Source organism: Oryctolagus cuniculus, chromosome 13 (genome assembly GCF_964237555.1).
Source record: "Oryctolagus cuniculus chromosome 13, mOryCun1.1, whole genome shotgun sequence".
In the NCBI taxonomy this organism is placed as follows: Eukaryota; Metazoa; Chordata; class Mammalia; order Lagomorpha; family Leporidae; genus Oryctolagus; species Oryctolagus cuniculus.
In genome coordinates, this window is record NC_091444.1 from 63,477,840 (window position 1) to 63,499,918 (window position 22,079).

At 41.2% G+C, this 22,079-nt stretch overlaps 1 protein-coding gene across 38 annotated transcripts in view; it reads left to right on the top strand.

Annotated features, from left to right (window-relative positions):
- SDCCAG8 (SHH signaling and ciliogenesis regulator SDCCAG8) overlaps positions 1 to 22,079 on the top strand; it is a 270,085-nt gene that overhangs the window by 193,126 nt on the left and 54,880 nt on the right. For 4 of the 38 annotated variants that reach the window (XR_007909718.2, XR_007909716.2, XR_007909722.2 and 1 more), the window contains one exon: positions 1,954 to 16,194. The exons of 32 other annotated variants lie outside the window; for them this stretch is intronic. The gene's annotated coding sequence lies outside the window, so the exon portion shown is untranslated. The remainder of the gene's footprint in view (positions 1 to 1,953; positions 16,195 to 22,079) is intronic. 2 more of the 38 variants (XR_007909720.2, XR_007909724.2) reach the window with 1 other exon arrangement.

Consider the following 22,079-nt stretch of genomic DNA (forward strand, 5'->3'; position numbering starts at 1 on the left):
TAGGATGACCGTGTGCCACATTAGAGTATCTGAGCTTAGTTCCTGGCTGTAACTACAGATTCCAGATTCCTGCTAATGCAGACCCTGGGAGAAAACAAGTGATGATTCAGGTAGTAGGGTCCTTGCCACCACCATGGAACACCTGGATTGAGTTCCTGACTCCGGCATCTGGCTTCGAGCCTGGTCCTGGCCTAACCTCAGTCTTTGCAAGCATTTAGGGAATGAATTAGCAGATGGAAGCTCAATCACTCTCTTTTGCTCCCTCTCTGTGTCATTCTTTGTCTCTCTACCTCTCAAATAAATAGAATTTTTAAAAAGTAAATTAACAAAACTGCTGTTATTTTTATTTATATGCCATTGTTTTATAAACTAAAATAAATTATATTCATGAAGAAAATAGTAAGTGATCATATGTTGTTAGAAAATATGTAACTTGTTGATTTTGAAATTTTTCTTTAGCACTGATTTGTTTCTCTAGTCCCTGGAAATGTATGGATTAGGTAGGCAGCCTCACTTACATAGTCAAAGGACAAACAATCTGAAAGTATGTAGAATAAAGAAAGAATCACTGAAAACCAGAAATATCTTGGAAAATGTATCCCTTTCCCCCAAAATTACACCAAAATTATAAGTCAATTGGGCTTAACACATAATCTCTAAAGTACAGTTATCCTGGCCGGCGCCATGGCTCAATAGGCTAATCCTCCGCCTTGCGGTGCCGGCACACTGGGTTCTAGTCCCAGTCGGGGCGCCAGATTCTGTCCCAGTTGCCCCTCTTCCAGGCCAGCTCTCTGCTATGGCCCGGGAGTGCAGTGGAGGATGGCCCAAGTGCTTGGGCCCTGCACCCCATGGGAGACCAGGAGAAGCACCTGGCTCCTGCCTTCAGATCAGCGCGATGTGCCGGCCGCAGCATGCCAGCCACAGCGGCCATTGGAGGGTGAACCAATGGCAAAGGAAGACCTTTCTCTCTGTCTCTCTCTCTCTCTCTCTCTCTCTCTCACTGTCCACTCTGCCTGTCAAATAAATAAATAAATAAAAATAAAATATAGTTATCCTAAGTATTATTAATAAATCCTTAGGAAGACTAGGAGCCATGTTTGAATATACTTGATTTTTCAATTTATTTGAAAGAAAATAGAGACAGAGAGAAATCTTCTGTCTGCTGGTTCATTCCCTATATGCCTGCAACACATGAATGTGGGCCAGGTGGAAGCCAGGAGCCAAGAATTCAATCCATGTCTCCTACATGGGGACAGGGACACAAGTACCTAAACCATCACCTGCTTCTTCCCAGGGTATTTATTAACAGGAAGCTGCGATCAGAAGTAGAACAGGACTTGAACCTTGTAAGAAGAGAGTCTTTGAAGAGTTTTAACCAGGAGAGAGACATTTCTGTGATGTTAGTAGGTCTCATACCTGTTGAGCCTGAGTTGGCTCCCTGATAGCCTTCTGCTTCTCATAGCCCATCCCACTTATAGTTTGTTTCTGATACTTGTGTTTATTAACTTTTTCACTACTCTGCTTGCATTACCAGATGATGAGTTATTCCTGTGGTTGTATCTTTTTATACCTGTTTTAACTAATGGGTGATTTCAGTGTAGATTTTACCAATTCCTTCTGTCCTATTGTCAGAGAATGTAAGCAAGGATTAAGTGCTAATATTTGTTTTGGCTACAATCTCAGGGCAATGAGAGGAAGGGAAAGGGCCAGAAAACATGGAAAAGCATGAGATCATGTGTTACCAAACTGGCAACTGCTTCATGATAAGCCACAGAGTCATAGTCAGACAGATGTTTCTGGATAGGCTGCAACAGAAACTGCCTCCAAATGACTCACTGGAGGAGGAATGAGAGAGACTTTATTCCTTCAGCTTCTTCCCATCTCTTGGGTTCCAAATGTTCCCCATGGGAAATGATTTTCCTGCACTTAAGATTACATTGCCTGTCCTTTCAGCAGCTGCTTCAGGAAGCGAATCTTAAATCCTAGGATTTAATGTGTCATTGGACTCCAGTTGGCAGAAGAAGACCAAGACTTGAAGTGTGTGCTGTGAGCTTCAGGTGGCAGAACCAAGAAGGCCTCCATGGAGTCAGTCCATCCAACAGCAGCCAGCAGCAAGGCCCAGGAGAGACCTGATAAAGCTGTCCTGGATAAGAACAGTAGATGATAGCAGCCTCAGGGACAGCTTGACAGAGTTCATGTGTGTCCTCATCTTTTGTACTGCTCTGCTTCTCTTCACTTCCACAGCCGTGGATTACCTGTCATTGATTGTGAATATTCCTGCAATTGTGTCTTTGGTTAATGTCTGTCTATTTTATTTTCCTTATTTTCCCCATAGAATCCTACTTTGGCTTCTCAGCTCTGACCAAGCCTGCACTCTGCATTCCACGCCTTAGATCCTCTTTGGTATGAGTTGCCTAAAAACTCAAACCATAGAGAGCTATTCCATTCTCTCCAAGATCTTGGAGCAGTTAGCATTTATTTCTATTTTTTCAAATTATTTTACTTCCTTAATTATATTGTAAGCTTATTGCAGAGAGGTGTCGTGTCTGTAGTGGACCATTTCAAGTTATCATAGCAAAGAACTTTGGATAGGGGGCAAAAGCTCTAAGTTCGTAAGTTGTATAAGCCAAATGAACTCTTTCAGATTCAATGTCCTTATCCATAAAACAGGAATTAAATACCAGGCAGAAAAGTTATGAGCATCAAGTTAGATCACATATATGAAAATTTTGGGGAAAACATAAGTGCTGAATAAATGTAATAGAATATTATTGTAATCAATATAAATATTATAATCAGCATCATGGCATCACAGTATCTGGTAGATAGCAGGACCTTGTGATCTATAACACAAGACTGCACTTTTATAAGTAAAGAATCTGTAGCAGAGAAGCAATTTTAAATTTCATCATGAGAGCAGTGTAGAGGGGAAACTGAGACTTTAAGAGGTTATGGAATGTACCCAAGCTCACGTAGCTAATGTGTGGCATTGCAAGTCTAGGAATGCAGGGGCTATCTGTTTCCAGAGCCCGTGTTTTTGACCACTGTGCTGCAGCCCTTAAGTAGGCCAGCCTCTGAGTCGGGCTTGGACTCCAGGTTCCCAGAATCCAAGTCCAGGAAGCTCCCTGGCAGATTTTTCCATTCCAAGTTGCTAGTGACAGTGTTACATGTAACAGTCAAATTCTCTGCTAGGGGCTTTTCAGGCTAATGTGCCTTAGAGATCTCCCCAGGTTGCCACAAGACTAAATGAGCTTTTAAAAAGACTTTTTAATTACTAATGGAACATATGGTGCACAGTTAAGAAAATGGGGCTTCTGGAGCCATTCTGCCTGGGTTCTGATCCCAGCCTCACCACTGAGCCTGCTGTTGACCTTGGGCAAGTTACTTCACCTCTCAATGAGTTAGGTGCTCCATCTGTTAAAAGGGAGAAAGGATACACCTACATCTTAGGGTTGCTATGATACTTAAATGAACTGGAGTCTGCCTGGCACATAGAAAATTATATATGTTTTTTGTTAAATGACACAGTTTTTGAGTTTACTTTTGCAATACATACTTAATGATAAATCATTACTAATTTAAAAATAAACCAAAGGAAAAGAAGAACACAAACTATCAAGTCTTCCTTTAAAATCAGAACAGCTCCAGGGGCTAGTGTTGTGGTACAGCAGGTTAAATTGTTGCTTTTAACGCATGCATCTCATATCAGAGCACTGGTTCAAGTCCTAGCTGCTATGCTTCCTATCTAGCTCCCTGCTAATGTGCTTGGGAAGGCATCAGAAGATGACCCAAGTACTTGGATCCCTACTACACATGTGAGAGAACAAGATGGAGTTCCTGGTTTCAGCCTGGACTGAAAGCATCCCTGGCTGTTGTGGGCATTTAGGGAATGAATCAGCAGATGGAAGATTATCTCTCTCTCTCCCTCCCTCCCTCACTCCCTCCCTGTCTCTCCCTTCTCTCTCTCTCCTTCTCTCTCTCTCTCCCTTTCCCTCTCTCTTTCTCTCTCCCCTTTTCCCCCTCCCTCCCTCCCTCATGTGTGTGTGTGTATGTGTGTGTATTCACTCTGCCTGTCAAATAAATAAGTAAATATTTTAAAAATAAAAATTAAATCAGCTCTACTGATAGGACTGTAAAATCATCACTTTTCTTTGGAAATGCTCAGTTTTAGGATGTTTTTGTAGAGTTTTGTTCCATGGTAGACCTATTTCACCTGGCTTGGAAAGAGCAGTTCAGTGTGCCTCTCAGAGTGCCTGTGAGTCAGTTTGAAGAATTGCCGAAATTCTCAGCAATGGCTAAAAGGCCATTGACTTGGACTTGAACCTGTTTGTGAGGCTCTTTAGGCAGCAGTGTCCCATTGTGCTCTTTTAGCTCTTTGATGTTGCACAAAAGATTGAAATCCAAGCTAAGTTGAACATAATGAATTAGCTACTTGGTAGGATACCAAGTCTTTTGACTTTTCTTTGGTAATTTTGAATAAAATAACTTCTGAAGTGATTACATAAGGAGAGCAAGCCTTCAGTGCTTTTTAAAAAGTGCTTTTCTTTGTTTAGTTGAATGCATATATGCAGGGGATAAAAAACAACTTCCTGCATTGTTTTGATCATGTATAATATGCAGTCTGCTGGTGATAGAAATTTAACAGATTAAAGAGGATATTTGGCTTTATGGTAATAATATCTTGTTAAATCATCATACTTGAGGGACTTTTGTTTTGCAGAAATCAATTGGTTTTTTAAAATAGCTGTTATCCATGAAATAACTTTTTTGGTATGTGAACATGGGAAGAACCATTTTTTCTTTATCATCCTTGGAAAATATACATTAGTTTAAAGAACAGTTATTAAAAAGGCATTTTATATAAATACAGAAAAACAGCATTGGAGTAGCTTTTGAGTCACTCTTGTCCACTAAATATAAATTGTAATGTTCATATGCTGGGCAAATGTGTCACTAAAAGAAAGTAGGCCTCTATCTAGCTGATGTATTGCTGACTCTGGCTGCTAAGTGGAGCTCATCCAGTCCTCTGCAAATGTGGGTACGGGAAGGATGGGTACTGAGATGCCAAAAATGCCATTCATGCTGCTTCCTAACCAGTCAGCACTACTTATTTGCTATTTCTTCTTCTTCTTCTTTTTTTGTCTTATCCTCCCACTCACTTTACATTATTCGCCTCTCTCTTTTCATGGTTGTGTTGCTCTGGCTCTTAGTTTTCAGAATATCCACTTCATTTCTGGAATGAAATCTTTGGTCAGATTCCCTACTCTTATACAATAAAATAGTATGCCTTGGGAATGACATTTAATTAAAATTCACACTATTCAACTTTAATCCAAAATCTGAGGCTTACTAATTATGAATCATGGAATTTTAATGAGCTATCTAGTTGCTAGAAAACTCTGAGTTCTTTTAAATATATATATAGATAGATAGATAGATAGATAGATACAGATTTATCTTGTAGACTTTGAATTATGTTAACACTGAGATTGTTTTATACAAGCTAGATCAGCACTTCGAAAGAAATCAATCACAACTGTCCTTGATAAAAATTTATGGACCTTTCTAGGCTTTCTGAACTTTGATATAGAAATAAATATTTAATTCAACTTGATTCTTTATCACCATAGAAATTCATTCAAGAAAGTTTGATGAATAACAGAAGAAATTTGTATTCACCAGTCCAAATCTTAATTTATACTCTATTCCTAGCATCTGTATATATGCCTACATTAATACTGTAATTTTCCATGGCAAAAGAGGCTCTTTCAAGACTGAAACTATTAAAACTTTGTATTTTCAATTCCTAAAATATCTCAAACTTATAGCAGTTAAAGTAAATCTTTGATGGTTAATAGCTGAGGTATGAATTTGGCTGTGTAGTAAATGGTTCATATTATACCCAGAGGTGATTTTTACACCTTTATCAAGAGTGTTCTTGAGGCTGAGGGTTTGTGAAAAAGATCCTAGAAGACTGGCAGTTTCGGGCAGATGTGTATCTATACCTCCGGCATCACTGGTTGTAATTTAACTATAAAAATGTTGCAGCCATCTGGGTAGCAAAACGGCTAAGGTCTGCTCTTGCCTGTGATTGTAAGTGTGGAGAAGATTTGTTGGACTTCGTATACACTGGATTTATAAAAAGGAGATATGTCAAGCAGTGACTATATGGCATGCAGCCGGGATGTATCTGCAGCCAACTTCCTGGGGTGGCCTTCCTTGGATATTCAAGTGTAGCGTTCAAGTGTGTCGGAATGCCTGCATGACACACTCCTGCAGGATTGTATGTTGGTGCTGCCTTCAGGTTAAAGCCCTGATTTTCACAGATTAGCTAATCTATAGGAAGAAAGGACATTAAAATCACAACAAAACTGCTTTCTATTAATATGTAGATGTTGTGATTTTTCTTCAGAAAGAGAAACCAAATAACAGCCTCACAGTCACAGAATTTCCTAATACTGGAAGTTACAGCTTTTACGCTAAAGCTTTCTAGCCTTTTCAGACCACTTTAGGATCAATCCTTGAGACCACATAGTCTTCTTGATTTCTGTAAATGTGTGGCTGTATACCTCCAGTTAGAGCTGTTAGAGTTTTTGCTGATTTGCTTGGCATAGCTCCAGCAAAGTAGTCCATTAAAATTCAAATCCTTTCCCAATAATTAAGACAATCAATTTACATTAAACAAGGCACAATTATAATTTTATGTACAATTTAAATTCTATAGAAAATAATCAGTTGTGCAATGAAGGGAGACACTTATTTTGATGCAAAGAGGTGTTTTTTTATAGTCTGCATTAAACAAATCTTTCATATTTTCACAATAGTTCCCTCATTATCTTTGGTGATGTAGGAACAAGTGCGTGTTCATGGCTGCATGTTTGATAAGCAATGAGACTTTCTCTCAGTGTCATTTAAATTAAAAGTGTTGAGATAAACTACTTCTTATATATAAAAAAAGGCAAACAAAGCAGATGCACGCTGATTTGTTGCCTTTGTGCCAGCATTAGTGAAATGAGCATCATTCATTCATCTTGAGCTTTTTGCAATAGACCAGGTACCTATTGTTCTGCCAGGGGTTTGAGTTGGATCCCAAGAAAATCATGCTCAGAGATTTGGGAAGGATGCATAGGGTGGGGGTGAGGTTGCCATGGTTGTGTGCCGCGGTGCTGAAGAGTTCCTGGGAATGCTTCACACCCCCAGCAAGAAGCCTGGAAAGGCAGCCGATCCCCAGGAACTCGCCTGAATCCTCCACTGTTCTCATTTGCAAGCCCATAATGAGACTGGTATTGTCGGTCAGGAAATCTAGAAGGATGGAGAAATATTATTAGGAGAAATATAGTAAAAATAATGACAAGATAGAAAACAAATCCTGTCAGAGCCCGAGAATATATTTGGCTTCCGCTTACTGTGTCTGTCTGTTTCCATAAACGGTCCAGAATCGAAACCGGATGTTTAAAATCTCTCTCCCTTTCACATGCTCTCCTCCCCTCCTGTCTGCCTGCTTCTTCAGTATTAGTAGACTTACTATTTTTATTATTTTTTATTTATATTTCTACTTTTCAATATTTGCCATTTGTGTGGATAACACATTAATTTCTAATGAAATATTTTCAGATTCTTGGAACTCTTGGGATAGCTGAATCATAAAAGAAAACTTGAATTGACATAGACTCCAAGGCAGCATCTAAGCTGGATGTTACACTTGTGTTATTTTCCCCACTCACAAATGGCAAATGGTTATTTTTAAAAGACGATGTGTACTTAGATTTAAATTTCTTATCTTTATATATGCATCTAGCTTGTATAATTTCTGTGCCGAAAAGGAGGTTTTAATTAATAATGGTGATGAAATAAATATAAAAATAATGTGTAAGACAGTGTGCTCCCATAATTTTCTTTTTAGCTAGAAACATATATTTATGAAAAGCCACATTTCTGATAATGCAGTCAGGTGTGATTTAAACTGACTCTTTTTTTTAAATTTTATTTTATTTAATGAACATAAATTTCCAAAGTACAGCTTATGGATTACAATAGCTTCCCCCTCCCCCAAAACTTCCCTCCCACCCACAACACTCCCCTCTCCCACTCCCTCTCCCCTTCCATTCACATCAAGATTCATTTTCAATTATCTTTATATACAGAAGATCAATTTAGCATATATTAAGTAAAGATTTCAACATAAACTGACTCTTGAGGTTAACTTTATTTTAGTTCTGTATAGAATTAAAGATCTTAAAGAAGGTGGCACTCATTTCATCAGACAATTTATTTTCTCCAATCTGTAATTGTTTTAATTTTATACTTGTCAAATTAGAATTAATGTTGGAAATTATTTAAACAATTTTATATGGCATGCTATTGTCAAAACCATAGCTTTGTAATTCACTTTGCAACTATAAAGTAAAAAGTTTGTTCCAAAAGCTTTTTGTTTTCAATAGAGTGCACTGCCATTTAAGATGTAACATCATTCTTTAAACTTTATTTATTTATTTACTTATTTATTTATTTCTGAGAAGCAGCGAGACAGAGAGCCCCCATCTGCTGGTTCTCTTGCCAAATGCCTGCAATTGCTTGGGGGCCAGAGCTGAGAGCTGGGAACTCAATCCAGGTCTCCAACCTAGATGGCAGAAACCCAGTAACTTGAGCCATCACCACTACTTCGGGAAATCAATATTAGCAGGAAGCTGGAATCAGGAGCTGAAGTCAGGGATTAAACCACAGTACTTTGATGTGGGTTGCAGGAACCCCAACCGGCATCTTAATAGCTAGGCCAAATGCCCACTCCAAAATGTAACATAGATCTTTTCTCAATGTTCAAATTATAAAGATATCAACTATCAATTTTATGTTGATAGCTTCAATCTTATTGTATTATTTACATGACAAGTAACTTTCTATTTTCCTTTCTAATTAAAATTTCTAAAGATTTTACTTTTCTCTAGGAGAGTTACTTATTTTCAACATTAATAGATGAATTTGTCTGGTTTTTTTTTTTTTCAAACATTTTCTATCTAGTGTGTTCCTAAAGACCAATAAAATGTTTTAAGGAAGGCTATTTGTGCTTTGAGCCAAATAGCCTAGGGTGGCATTTTGTAGACTCTTGAGACCAGAGATGTTATCTGGTCCTACTTCTTTTGTCATGCACTCTCATCCTCCATCCCCATCCCCAACGCATGCATTGTGGATGAGGAAACTGAGGCTCAAAGAGATGCGATTACACCTCCAAGACTATAGTTCAGCTGATGACTAGGCTCTGTTTTCTGACTTCTGGTCTAGTGATTTTCTGTTATACCCACTCAATAATCTATATGTTCCCAGACGTAGGGAGATGGGCTAGAACTAACAATCAAAAGAAAAATACTAAGTAGACATAAACAATGAAATGCTTAACAGAAGGTGTCTTTTCCAGTACACTTGACACCAGAGTTAGATACTTAATTCAAAGATCAAGAAATCATGACAGAGGAAATTTTTTTATGTGTGGATCACCTGATTTGTAATGTCACATTGTTTTTCCTGCATTAACCACATCCAAATTGCACCTGATGTGAGTCTCTGTAAACCAACTGAGGACATAAAGAGCTTGGAAAGCAGCCTCTGTGCAGACTTCGCTCTTTTAATGACCTTCTCCCCATCAAGTCTTTGACATTTATTTCACACACACCTAATTTGACAGACATTTTTGGTGTGTTTAAAAATTCAGCTTTGTTGAATCTTTTAAATCATCCCATTTTGTTTTCATAGAATCAGCAACTCTTTTTTTTAACCATCATATTTTTGAGTTCACTAAACATTAAATTATGTTTATGTAAGCAGTGTAAACAGGCTTGGGAAAAAAACGCAGCTGACTTGTGAAGGTATATGAGGTATACCACAACTCGGGGGAGCAGAGGTGCCCATTTGTGCTGGAGAGTTGAGCAGTCAGTGTCCACCATATTGGGTGTGCTGTGGACACCACTCAATAGATTTGAAAAGAGAGAGAAGGAACGTGTCCAGGGTAAGTGGCAGTCTACTCAGAGAACCTCTAGGGTCCTTTGGGAGAAACTGCTAGAGTCAGAAAAGTGAAGATGTACAGCAGAAGAAGTGGCTTCATCAGAGTGTCTGCATTGCATTCTCCATGCATAATCTTTCCCTTCGTCCCAGAGAGAAGCCGACCTGGAGGCAGGAGAATGGGAACTTTGTTCTCTACTTGCTTTCTCCATCCCTAGCTTAAGAATGCCAGCCCCACCCTACCTAGAAGCAGGGCCAGCAAATCATTCTTACACCATGCACATTCATCACAGCTGTTTGGTGAAAGCAGTGACCACTGTCCAACCAAAGAGTCACCCTCAGATGCAGTTTTGGGTGACCTGCTGCCCAGTTAGGGATGCTTGGGGCTGTAGCCATGATTTCTCAGGAAGCTAATCTGCTCCTGGCTGAAAGTCATGGAAAGTCTGCTTTCTTAGGTTATACTGCTTAAAATGCAAATGGTTTCAAAATGGATCCAATTAAATTCTTGGATTAAGAACCTATACCTGGGGCTGGTGCTGTGGCATAGAGGGTAAAGCCACTGCCTGCAGTGCTGACATCCCATATGAGTGCCGGTTCAAGTCCTGGCTGTTCCACTTCTGATCCAGTTTTCTGCTGTAGCCTCAGAAAGCAGTGGAATATGGCCCAAGTCCTTAGGCCCCTGCACCCGCATAGGAGACCTGGAGGAAGCTCCTGGTTCCTGGCTTCGGAGCTCTGGCTGTTGCTACCATTTGAGGAATGAACCAGCGGATGGAAGACTTCTCTCTCGCTGCCTCTGCCTTTCTGTAACTCTGCCTTTCAAATAAAGAAATAAATCTTAAAAATAAAAAATAAAAAAGAACCTATGCTTGGTTTTTAAAATTATCAGTGCACTAAGTCTCATTCCTAAATAATGAATGAACAACTTTTTCTCTTTCTTGAACTGTCTGAATATAGTCTTTCCACTCTTCATTTTATCTTTTTTTTTTTTTTTGCAGAGGGAAGGGGTCTGCACATTCATTTCATTTTCTTTTCTTAATTAGGTCTTAGTATTTATCCAGATTGTTATAGCACACAACTGCCTCACATACACACAGATACACATGCACATGTGCACACACATACACACACAGAGTTCTATGTAGCTGCCTGTTCATTACTTTGCTACACTTGCTGTGCCCAAAGGGGGCATGGGTATGGTGGAGTGTAGCATGATGTTTTAGGTTTTTTAAAGATATTATTTATTTATTTGAGAGGCAGAGTCACAGACTGAGAGACAGAGAAAGGTCTTCCATCCGTTGGTTCGCTCCACAGATAGAAACAGCTGGAGCTGTGCCGATCCGAAGCTAGGAGCCAGGAGCTTCTTCCATGTCTCCCATGTGGGTGCAGGGGTCCAAGTACTTGGGCCATCTGCTTTCTGAGGCCATAGCAGAGAACTGGATCAGAAGAGGAGCAGCTGCAGAACCTGCACTGTGGCATAGTGGATTAAGCCCCCATATGCAGTGCTGGCATCCCATACAGACACTGGTTTTGATTCCTGGCAGGGGCCCAACCACTTGGGCCATCTTCCGCTGATTTTCCCAAGTGCTATAACAGGGAGCTGGGTCGAAAGTGGAGCCAGCGTTGCAGGTGTTGGTTTAACCCACTATGCCACAATGCCAATGCCTAGATGTTTAAATCTTCTGACGTAGTGTGTAAGCTATCTACTTTTTGTAGAGTCAGAGTGTATAATGGCATACTAAAACCTTTAGGCATTATTAATATTTTTAAATTTTGAGTTAGCTTTACTTAAAATGTAAATAAAAAATTTGAAAAAAATGTAAAACCTTACAGATAAGTGTGAGAGCATTTATGGCTACGAACTTCTCTGTGGGGCTGTTGCTGGAGACATGTCAGCAACTTAATCATGCAAATGGCCCTGTGTGGCACTGCACAGAGGAGCTGAATAGTCTCTGCCTGGCTTTTTGATCATCTTTCACCCATCCTATCCCTATCTTGGTTTTTATCTTCACTTACAGTCTAGTGTGTGGCGAGATTACCAAGCCCTTGATTTCTTTTTTTTTTTTTTTTTTTTAATTTTTTGACAGGCAGAGTGGACAGTGAGAGAGAGACAGAGAGAAAGGTCTTCCTTTGCCGTTGGTTCACCCTCCAATGGCCGCCGCGGCCGGCGCACCGCGCTGATCCGATGGCAGGAGCCAGGTGCTTCTCCTGGTCTCCCATGGGGTGCAGGGCCCAAGCACCTGGGCCATCCTCCACTGCCTTCCCGGGCCACAGCAGAGAGCTGGCCTGGAAGAGGGGCAACCGGGACAGAATCTGGCGCCCCGACTGACCGGGACTAGAACCTGGTGTGCCGGCGCCGCAAGGCGGAGGATTAGCCTAGTGAGCCGCGGTGCCAGCCCAAGCCCTTGATTTCTGACTCATGCTGCTGCTCCTGGATGTAGTTGTTGTAAACACCCACTCTGCCTAACACTGGGAGCCTACTGTCCACAGGTGAAGCTTCAGCTGTGGTTAATCCAAACTACCAGACTGTGTCAGGAATGGATTTGGATAGAAACCAGTCTTGAAGGATTTGGTTTTCTCTGTTACCACTTACCTGACTGTAATAAGCAAAGAGAGTAAACATGGTTTTTCCAGTGGTTCATGGGCTCTTAAAAGATATTGTGGTGGTGGTTGTTATGTTCTTTCTTTTTTTTTTTTTTTAGTAAATATAAATTTCCAAAGTACAGTTTATGGATTACAATGGCTTTCCCCCCCCATAACTTCCCTCCCTCCTGCAACCCTCCCCTCTCCTGCTCCTTCTCCCCTTCCATTCACATCAAGATTCACTTTCAATTATCTTTATATACAGAAGATCAATTTAGTATATATTAATTAAAGATTTCAACAGTTTGCACCCACACAGAACATAAAGTGTAAAATACTGTTTGAGTACTAGTTATAGCATTAATTCACATTGAACAACACATTAAGGACAGAGATCCTACATGAGGAGTAAGTGCACAGTGACTCCTGTTGTTGACTTAACAATTGACACTCTTGTTTATGGCATCAGTAATCTCCCGAGGCTCTAGTCATGAGTTGTCAAGGCTATGGAAGCCTTTTGAGTTCGTCGACTTTGATCTTATTTAGACCAGGTCATAGTCAAAGTGGAAGTTCTCTCCTCCCTTCAGAGAAAGGTACCTCCTTCTTTGCTGGCCCTTTCTTTTTACTGGGATCTCACTTGCAGAGATCTTTCATTTAGGTTTTTGTTTTTGTTTTTGTTTTTGTTTTTCCAGAGTGTCTTGGCTTTCCATGCCTGAAATACTCTCATGGGCTCTTTCTTCTTGGGAATCATTTCTGAATATAAATAGAAAATGGGTGGTAATTCATTTATTCACTGTTCGTATATACAATCTTAAGATATTTACTGATTTTCAACTGTGAAAAACAGGGACCTCTGGCAAGCTTAGGGATTAAAAAGATGCGTGAGACTTAATCCTTGACCTTGAGAATTCACCACCCAGGTGCTCTTGCCTGAACTTACCAGGTTAGCTGTCATTTCTCCAGCACAGCTTTCCTTAACTACTCTATCTGCATTACTTAACACTTTGAAAGAATAGCTTGACCACACAGATAAGATGTAATAATTATTCTTTGAATGTTAGACTATAAACTCCTTTAGAACAGAAACCATATCCTAGTCATCTTTGTATCTCTTTCATGTAGCACTGTGCCTAGAACTTAGAAGATACTCACTGAATGAGTTTGTAATCCTTTTTATCTTCTTTATTATCATCTTTTATCATTTTTTAAATAAATCTTTTATAGTTTTCCAAAACTGTAGAAGAGCAAAAATGGTACAAAAGCATAACTTGATATGTGACTACAGCTTTTTAAAATATCATACAACTTCTCATCTATATTCTTAATATTTGAGAAACCTACTTAGAATGAGTATATGTGTATCTAATTAGTATTATTAAGAATACATGGAGCTGGCGCTGTGGTGCAGCCGGTAAAGCCACCGCCTACAGTGCCAGCATCCCATATGGATGCTGGTTCTAGTCCCGGCTGCTCCACTTCCTATCCAGCCCTCTGCTATGGTCTGGGAAAGCAGTGTAAGATGGCCCAACTCTTTGGGCTCCTGCACCCATGTGGGAAGATCCGGAGAAAGCTCCTAACTTCTGGCTTCTGATCTATGCAGCTCCGGCCATAGCAGCCAATTAGGGAGTGAACCAGCGGATGGAAGACCTCTCTCTCTCTCTCTCTCTCTGCCTCTGCCTCTCTGTAGCTCTGCCTTTCAAATAAATAAATTAATCTTAAATTAAAAAAAAAAACTGTTGAAATCTTTACTTAATGTATACTAAACTGATCTTCTGTATATAAAGAGAATCGAAAATGAATCTTGATATGAATGGAAGGGGAGAGGGAGTGGATAAGGGGAGGGTTGCAGGTTGGAGGGACGTTATGGGGGTGAAGCCATTGTAATCAATATTCTGTACTTTGGAAATTTATATTCATTAAATAAAAGTTAAAAAAATGTAAAGCTGAAGTTTGTATAATGATATGCATCCCATGGGCATTCAATAAATATTAATCACAACAATTAAATATGCTTTGACCTCATTAAAACTAGAACAGTTCCCTCTGTCTATAAGGCCATTTTACAACTCATGGCATTATTGTTGGTCCCTATTTTTCAAAATTTGTAGATCATGTTTAATGGAGCTGAGGTTATTAGCAGTTATATAAATGACTTTAAATTTACATATTTTATGACAGTCATTTTGAATGAGTTTATATAGTTTCCAAGCTTTTGGTTTCCACATTGGTACAATATATTTTAAAAATAACTGTTAATGTGCAACTTTTGTGACTTTTTTTCTTAATCAACAAAGTTTGGCTTTTTGTATAATGCTAATAGTTTCTTTATCATAAATGAAAGGATAATATAGAATTGAGGCTCAGAAACACTTGTATTCTGTCATGTGGTCAGGCAGAGCAACCCCTGGAAGATGATCCTTGGAAAGAGAATATCATTTCTTGTCCAGACCAAACATACTTAACTTCTAACTTCTGAATCTTTTCTACTTTAAAATAATTACTTTTGTGACCCGTGTCTAGAAATGCTTCAGTTTTTCCACTTGGCCCTAACGTATCATGTTAGTGTTGCATTTCATATTTCTTGTTTCTGAATTATGCCACTGTGGTAAGGATTCTCTCCTGCTGGGCCTGACTGGATCACAAGAGTACTTGACTCCTTTTGGTTTTTTTGCCTAGAACAGGGAGGCCTATGAGGTAGCAAGTGAAATAGCCCAGGCAGCCCCTTAGCCCTTTTCCCACAGGTCTACAGTCCCATCTTGGGATTCTAGATTTCACTTCAACACAGAGAATAAAGGACTCCAAGAAAAGGCTTGTATGTATTTGGACCTGATCTCTAGACCTCTCACATAAGAACTACTCTTTCAGAATATGGGGTAAAGTAGAGTTAATAAAATCTTGAGCTCTTACTAGATGCCAACATTTCCAAATTTTAGGCTGGTAGTCACTCCCTCTTATTTATATAGTAAATATATCTATTTTCTAGCGCTGTATCATGGCATTTCATGTCCTTCTTCCTCATGAGATTATGAACCATGCATTATCAGTCTTTAAAGTTCCAGTATATAAATCTGTGTGGAATTAATGAACAATTCTCTAGGAACTACTTTAATTTTATGTAATGGGTTAATGTTAATATAGGCTGATTCTATATATATATAACCTCCTATCAGTTCACCAAGCCTTTAGGATTTGAACACAGTCGGCTTTATTAGCTATTTTCCAACCTTTTTAAACTCCAGTGTAGCTTGGTCCATTCAAAGCAAAACATATATAAAGGAGATTGCATATCTATTACATGATAGGAACTTTGTAGGCTTTGGAACTTTGCCTGACTTCTAGGAATCCTTGTTCTGATAGGGAAAAGAGAGGTTTAAAGGTTTTTCTCTGGCCTGTCTTAGAAGAGATATGCATGGTGCTTAGTACACATATGCATGTAGTGACATGATGTCACAATACAGAGGCACATATCCATCCTGGGAGATGCTGAGTAATTTCTTGGAGGAAGGGATGCCAGAACGTAACTTTAGAGGATGCGCAAGGATGCATTCTTGGCAGACTGGAAAGCTAGAAGAAAATTCTGGAGGAGAAAACTGACAAGCTTTGGGGAGGAACTATAATCAGGTAAAAATTCATGGAGTGGGAGATTGGAAACAGTTGCACTGAAGATCAAAATTGCAGGGAGCTGACTATCCTATTGATGTTGGGGAGTCAATGAAGGACTTTAACATGATATAGTAGTAGATTTACATTTTGAATGGCTCACTATGGCTACATCATGAAGGATGGACTTCAGGGACCCAGCCAGGGCAACTAGAGAGGATGACTATCTAGATAGGATGACTAACTAGATAGGATGACTAACTAGATAGGATCCTGCCTGGATAAGGATGAAGAGAAGGGGATGGATGGGATGGGTTGGAGGAATATTTAGGTGGTAAAATTGACTAGCGGCTCATGGAATATGAAAGGTGAGGAAAAGAGAGGAATTGAGTTTTTTTTTTTCTGGTTCTGTTGTACTTTTTTTTTTTTTTGTCTAATTCCTAGTAGCATTCTTTATATCCCTAGGATTGAAGCTGCAGAGTGCCTGAAGAACCAATGAGTTTAGAATGACATGTGTTAATCATGTCTTCATTTGGTTTAAATTTTTTTAAAAATTTATTTGAGAGGCAAAGAGACAAACAGAAAGAGATAGACAGAGAGCTGCCATCTACTGGTTCACCCCTCAAATGCCCACAACAGCAAAGGAGCCAGAAACTCAATTCACGTCTTTCATGTGAGTGTCTGGGACCTTTCTAATTGAGCCAACACTTGCTGTCAAGCAGGGGCACATCAGCAGAAAGTTGGAAGAGGAGGTGGAGCCAGCACTCGGACCCAGGCACTACAATATGGGCTGCTGCATTCCAGCTGGAGGATTACTTCCTAGGCCAAACACTTGCTCTGCAAATCTATGTTTTTATTTTCAAGTCTACATGTCCCTTAATTCTATGATCATTCAAACTAGATTTATGGTTTTTATAAGTATTATTTAAAGTCCCTGGAAATGAATGTCAAGAATGATATCAGAGGAGAGATTGCATCTGACTTACTGACTTTTCTCTCTGACTTCTAACACTGCAATAGCCTTGCATAACCCCTGTGCCAATCATCCTTGCACTGTGATAGTGTTTTTCATTTGTACAGGTTATTATGTAATACACTTTGGCTACAACTAGCAGTGTCCATAGTGCTAAGCAGGAGAGTCCTGCTTTATAGACCCAGCATCTAAACAGATAAAAATACACAGCATAAGAAGCAAAATACATCGGGGCGCCGGATTCTGTCCCGGTTGCCCCTCTTCCAGGCCAGCTCTCTGCTGTGGCCAGGGAGTGGAGTGGAGGATGGCCCAAGTGCTTGGGCCCTGCACCCCATGGGAGACCAGGATAAGTACCTGGCTCCTGCCATCGGATCAGCGTGGTGCGCTAGCCGCAGCGCACCAGCCGCAGCGGCCATTGGAGGGTGAACCAACGGCAAAGGAAGACCTTTCTCTCTGTCTCTCTCTCTCACTGTCCACTCTGCCTGTCAAAAAAATAAATAAATAAATAAATAAATAAAAGAAGCACAATACTACAATACTACTTCCATTCAGCCAGTTCTATTAATTATTATTCCAAGCAGTATTGTTATTTTTCAGGGAAGAACACTGAAAATAGTCAAATCAAAATTTTAGATTAAATAATCAAAATACCATCAGGAAATTAGTTATAAATTCCCTCCCATGAATTCTAAAATGTATGAAGGGGTGGGCATTTAGGCTAGCTTAAGATACCACTTAATGTCGAAGAGATTACACAAATAAGACCAGTGTAAGCAAATAATGAAAGATAGAATCAAAAGGGAGAGAATGATCCTGCGGGGGAAGCGGGACACACAGCAGACTCATAGAATGACAAATGCCCAAAACAGTACTCCTGCCTCAGAATCAACCCTTGGAACATTCGGATCTGACTAAAAGGTCCATGAGAGTCTCACAGGCATGGAAAGCCATGACACGGTGGCAAAAAACAATCTAAATGAAACATTCTGGTGAACAAGACCCCAGCAGAAGGATCAGGCCATCAAGGAGAGAGGCGCCTTTCTCTGAAGGGAGAAAGGAACCTCCACTGTGATATGGCCTTGACTAAACAAATTCAGAGTTGGTGAACTCAAGGGGCTTCCATAGCCTAGACAGCTCATAGCAAGAGTCTCGGGTGATTGCTGACATCATAAATAAGAGTGCCAATTGTTAAATCAACAACGGGAGTCACTGGGTTCATGCTCCCCACGCAGGATCTCTGTCCTTAATGTGTTTTACTATGAAACTCAAAAACAACACTACTAGTCGAACTATACCCTATACCTGGTTCGGTTGTGTGAGTGCAACCTGTTGAAATCCCTGCTTAGTATATACTAAGTTGATCTTCAGTATATGAAGGTAATTGAAAATGAAACGTGATGAAGGGCGGGATGGGAGAGGGAGTGGGTGAGGGGAGGGCCATGGGAGGGAGGGAGGTTGTGGGGGGAAGCCACAACAATACAAAAGTTGCATTTTATATTCTACTTAAAACTATTGGTTGAACTCTGTAATTAATACACAATTACTCTTAGGTGTTTAATTAATGCTATAACTAATACTCAAATAGTATTTTGCACTTTGTGTTTCTGTGTGGGAGCAAAATGTGGAGATCTTTACTTAATATACGCTGAATTGATCTTCTGTATATAAAGATAATTGAAAATTAATCTTGATGTCAAGGTGTTGCTCCCCCTCTTCATGGAGGAACGACACTAAGCCCTGCCTAGGCTTCATATCCGAGTCACGGCACCATTATGTCGCTCCCCGTCTTCGTGGAGGAACGACACAGGACCCTGCGTTGTTCTTTCGTCTGCTCGGCCCTCCCCGGGTTTGCTGCTGGTTCTTCCCGGGTTGGATACCGTCCCTTCCACCTCCGTGGAAGGGAGGTTCCCCCTGGCCACTTTCCCCACTTCCACAGGGGAGCGGCACACCGCCGGCCGGCTCTCTCGGGGGCTGCACAGGTGTTCCTTCAGATAGATGTTCCTGGTGCATGCCGTCTCTCTCCTCCTTTATAGTCCTCTTCCACCAATCCCAACTCTGCTACCCACACGCCGAGTACGCTGCTCTCCTCCAATCAGGAGCAGGTCCCACAGTTTATTGGTTGAACTGGAGGCAGCTGTGTAGAAGCTGTTTCCCTTCTCAGCGCCATATTGTGGGAGAGCAGATGCATAGAATAAGTCTTAATTCCAGTAACTTAGTCTAGTCCGAGTTGCTCCCCACAGATCCCCCTTTCTTTTTATTTTTGGTGTTGATACGCGCCTGTCTTCGGTGCCCCGCGGCACACACTCTGCTCTGCTTGCTGGAGTTGCCCACAGGTGCTTACAAGTCCTATCAATCAGGCAAACCGAACCCAAGCCTTCTCATTGCCGTATTGTGGGGAGACTTATTGGTGTTAATTCGTGCCTGTCTTCGGTGACCTGCGGCATAAGCTGCTAGCCGCCCGCAGGTGCTTATCGTCCTAATCAGGCAGACCGAATCCAAGCTCTCTCATTGCTGTGTTGTGGGGAGGCCTTTCTCTATTTCTCTATCTCCGGGCATTCCTATTTCTCCTATTTTACTTCTATCTACCAGCATTCCTATTTCTCTCATTTTACTTCTAAACTTCTGTTTCTCTTATCCCTGCGGCTTCCCGGCGCCCGCCCCGAGGCTGCTTCTCGGTGGCTTCCCGGCTCTGAGCCGCTTCAGCCCGTGCTTCTCCCATCTGCGCGGCTTCCCGGCTTTGCGTGCTCCGCAGTCTCCACGCCCTTCGCGTCCGCACCACGGCCTCGCGTTCCCTATCTATTCACGCCCCGTGCTCTCTCTGCACGCGGCGGCTTCCGTGAGTCACACAGCGTAGCTTACGTCTCCGCCACTAGCATTCAATCCAAGTTCCCCGGACTAACCTGGCGAATTCCAACCTGGCGGCCCACGTCTCTGCCTCTGGTTCCAGATCTTCGCCTCTTGCTCCCCGGGGTGACTTGAAGAATTCCAAGCTGGCTTACGTTTCCGCCTCGGCCTGCACTCGCGGCTTCATCCTCCCTAACATTTTTCTCTACCTGGTATGTTTCCCTAAGTTTTCTTCCAACAATATTCCTCCCTCATTTCTCCTGGCTTCTCCCCACAGTCCGTATCCGAGTCTGTGCCTAGGCTTTCAACAGCTTCTTCTGGCACCTTTTTCGTCCGGCTTTTCCCTAGGCTGTTTGCTAGTCTCTCTCTCCGATATTTTCCCATTTCTTCCCGTTTCTTCCCTCCTAGGCTTCCTATCCGAGTCACGGCACCATTATGTCGCTCCCCGTCTTCATGGAGGAGCGACACTGAACCCTGCGTTGCTCTTTCGTCTGCTCGGCCCTCCCCGGGTTTGCTGCTGGTTCTTCCCGGGTTGGATACTGTCCCTTCCACCTCCGTGGAAGGGAGGTTCCCCCTGGCCACTTTCCCCACTTCCACAGGGGAGCGGCACACCGCCGGCCGGCTCTCTCGGGGGCTGCACAGGTGTTCCTTCAGATAGATGTTCCTGGTGCATGCCGTCTCTCTCCTCCTTTATAGTCCTCTTCCACCAATCCCAACTCTGCTACCCACACGCCGAGTACGCTGCTCTCCTCCAGTCAGGAGCAGGTCCCACAGTTTATTGGTTGAACTGGAGGCAGCTGTGTAGAAGCTGTTTCCCTTCTCAGCGCCATATTGTGGGAGAGCAGATGCATAGAATAAGTCTTAATTCCAGTAACTTAGTCTAGTCCGAGTTGCTCCCCACATCAAGGGGAGGGGGAGAGGGAGGGGGAGAGGGGAGCGTTGTGGGTGGGAGGGAAGTTACGGCGGGGAGGAAGCTATTGTGATCCATGGGCTGTACTTTGGAAATTTATGCTCATTAAAAATTTTTTAAAAAGATACCACTTAAGATGCCCATGTTTCATATCTAAGTACCTGAGTTTGAGTCCTAGCTCCAGCCCCAGTTCCAGACTTCTACTAATGCAGATCCTGGGAGGCAATAATTGATGGCCTAAATAATTGAATTCATGCCATTCATGTGGGAGACTTGAAATGAGTCCCTGGCTTCCTAGTCTAACCCTGGACATTTTAGGCATTTAAGGAGTGAATCAGCAGATGGGAACATGCTCTGTCTGCTAGCTCGCTCTCTCTCTCTCTCCCCCCATCCCCCTCTCAAAATCAATTGTTGAAAAAACTATTTACTTATAGGACAAAATATAGAAACAGGATGAAAGTAGTATATGAGGAATCTGCAAAAGCTTCATGAAAATGATATGAAAAACTACTGGGTTTCAAACATTTTTTTGCCAAAAAAAGTTATATTAACTTGTTACACTTTAAAGTACTAAGAAGGTTAAGACATCAGTCTGAACAGAGCCCTAAGTGGGCATTTAGCCTGGAAATTAAGATACCCATCTCCCAAATCAGAGTGCCTTGGGTTTGATTCAGACCTAGACTGTCTCTCTCTCTTTCTCTCTCTCTCTCTCTCTTAAATTATTTTAGTACAGAGAGTAGAGGGAGGGAGAAAGAAAACAAAAGGGAAGGGAAGGGAGATAGAAAGGGAGGGAGTAGAGGGAGAGAAGGTAGGAAGAAAGATCAAACTACAGACAAGAGCAGAGCTTTTGATATAAATTTTAAACAAATGAGATCAAGACCCTGAAGCATTTATTTGAATAATTGTAGCAGGAGATGAAGCATGGCTTTATTAATACAATCCTGAAGATAAAACACAATCAAATCAATGGCTACCAAGAGGTAGAAGAGGTCCAGTCAAAGCCATATCAGACTGGTTAAGAGCAAAGGTCATGATAATTTTTAGGATGCTCAAGATGTTTTGCTTATTGACTTTCTGGAGGGCCAAACACCAATGACCCCTGCTTATTATGAGAATATTTTGACACAGTTACCCAGAGTTTCAGCAGAAAAATGCCTGGGAAAGCTTTACCAGAGAATC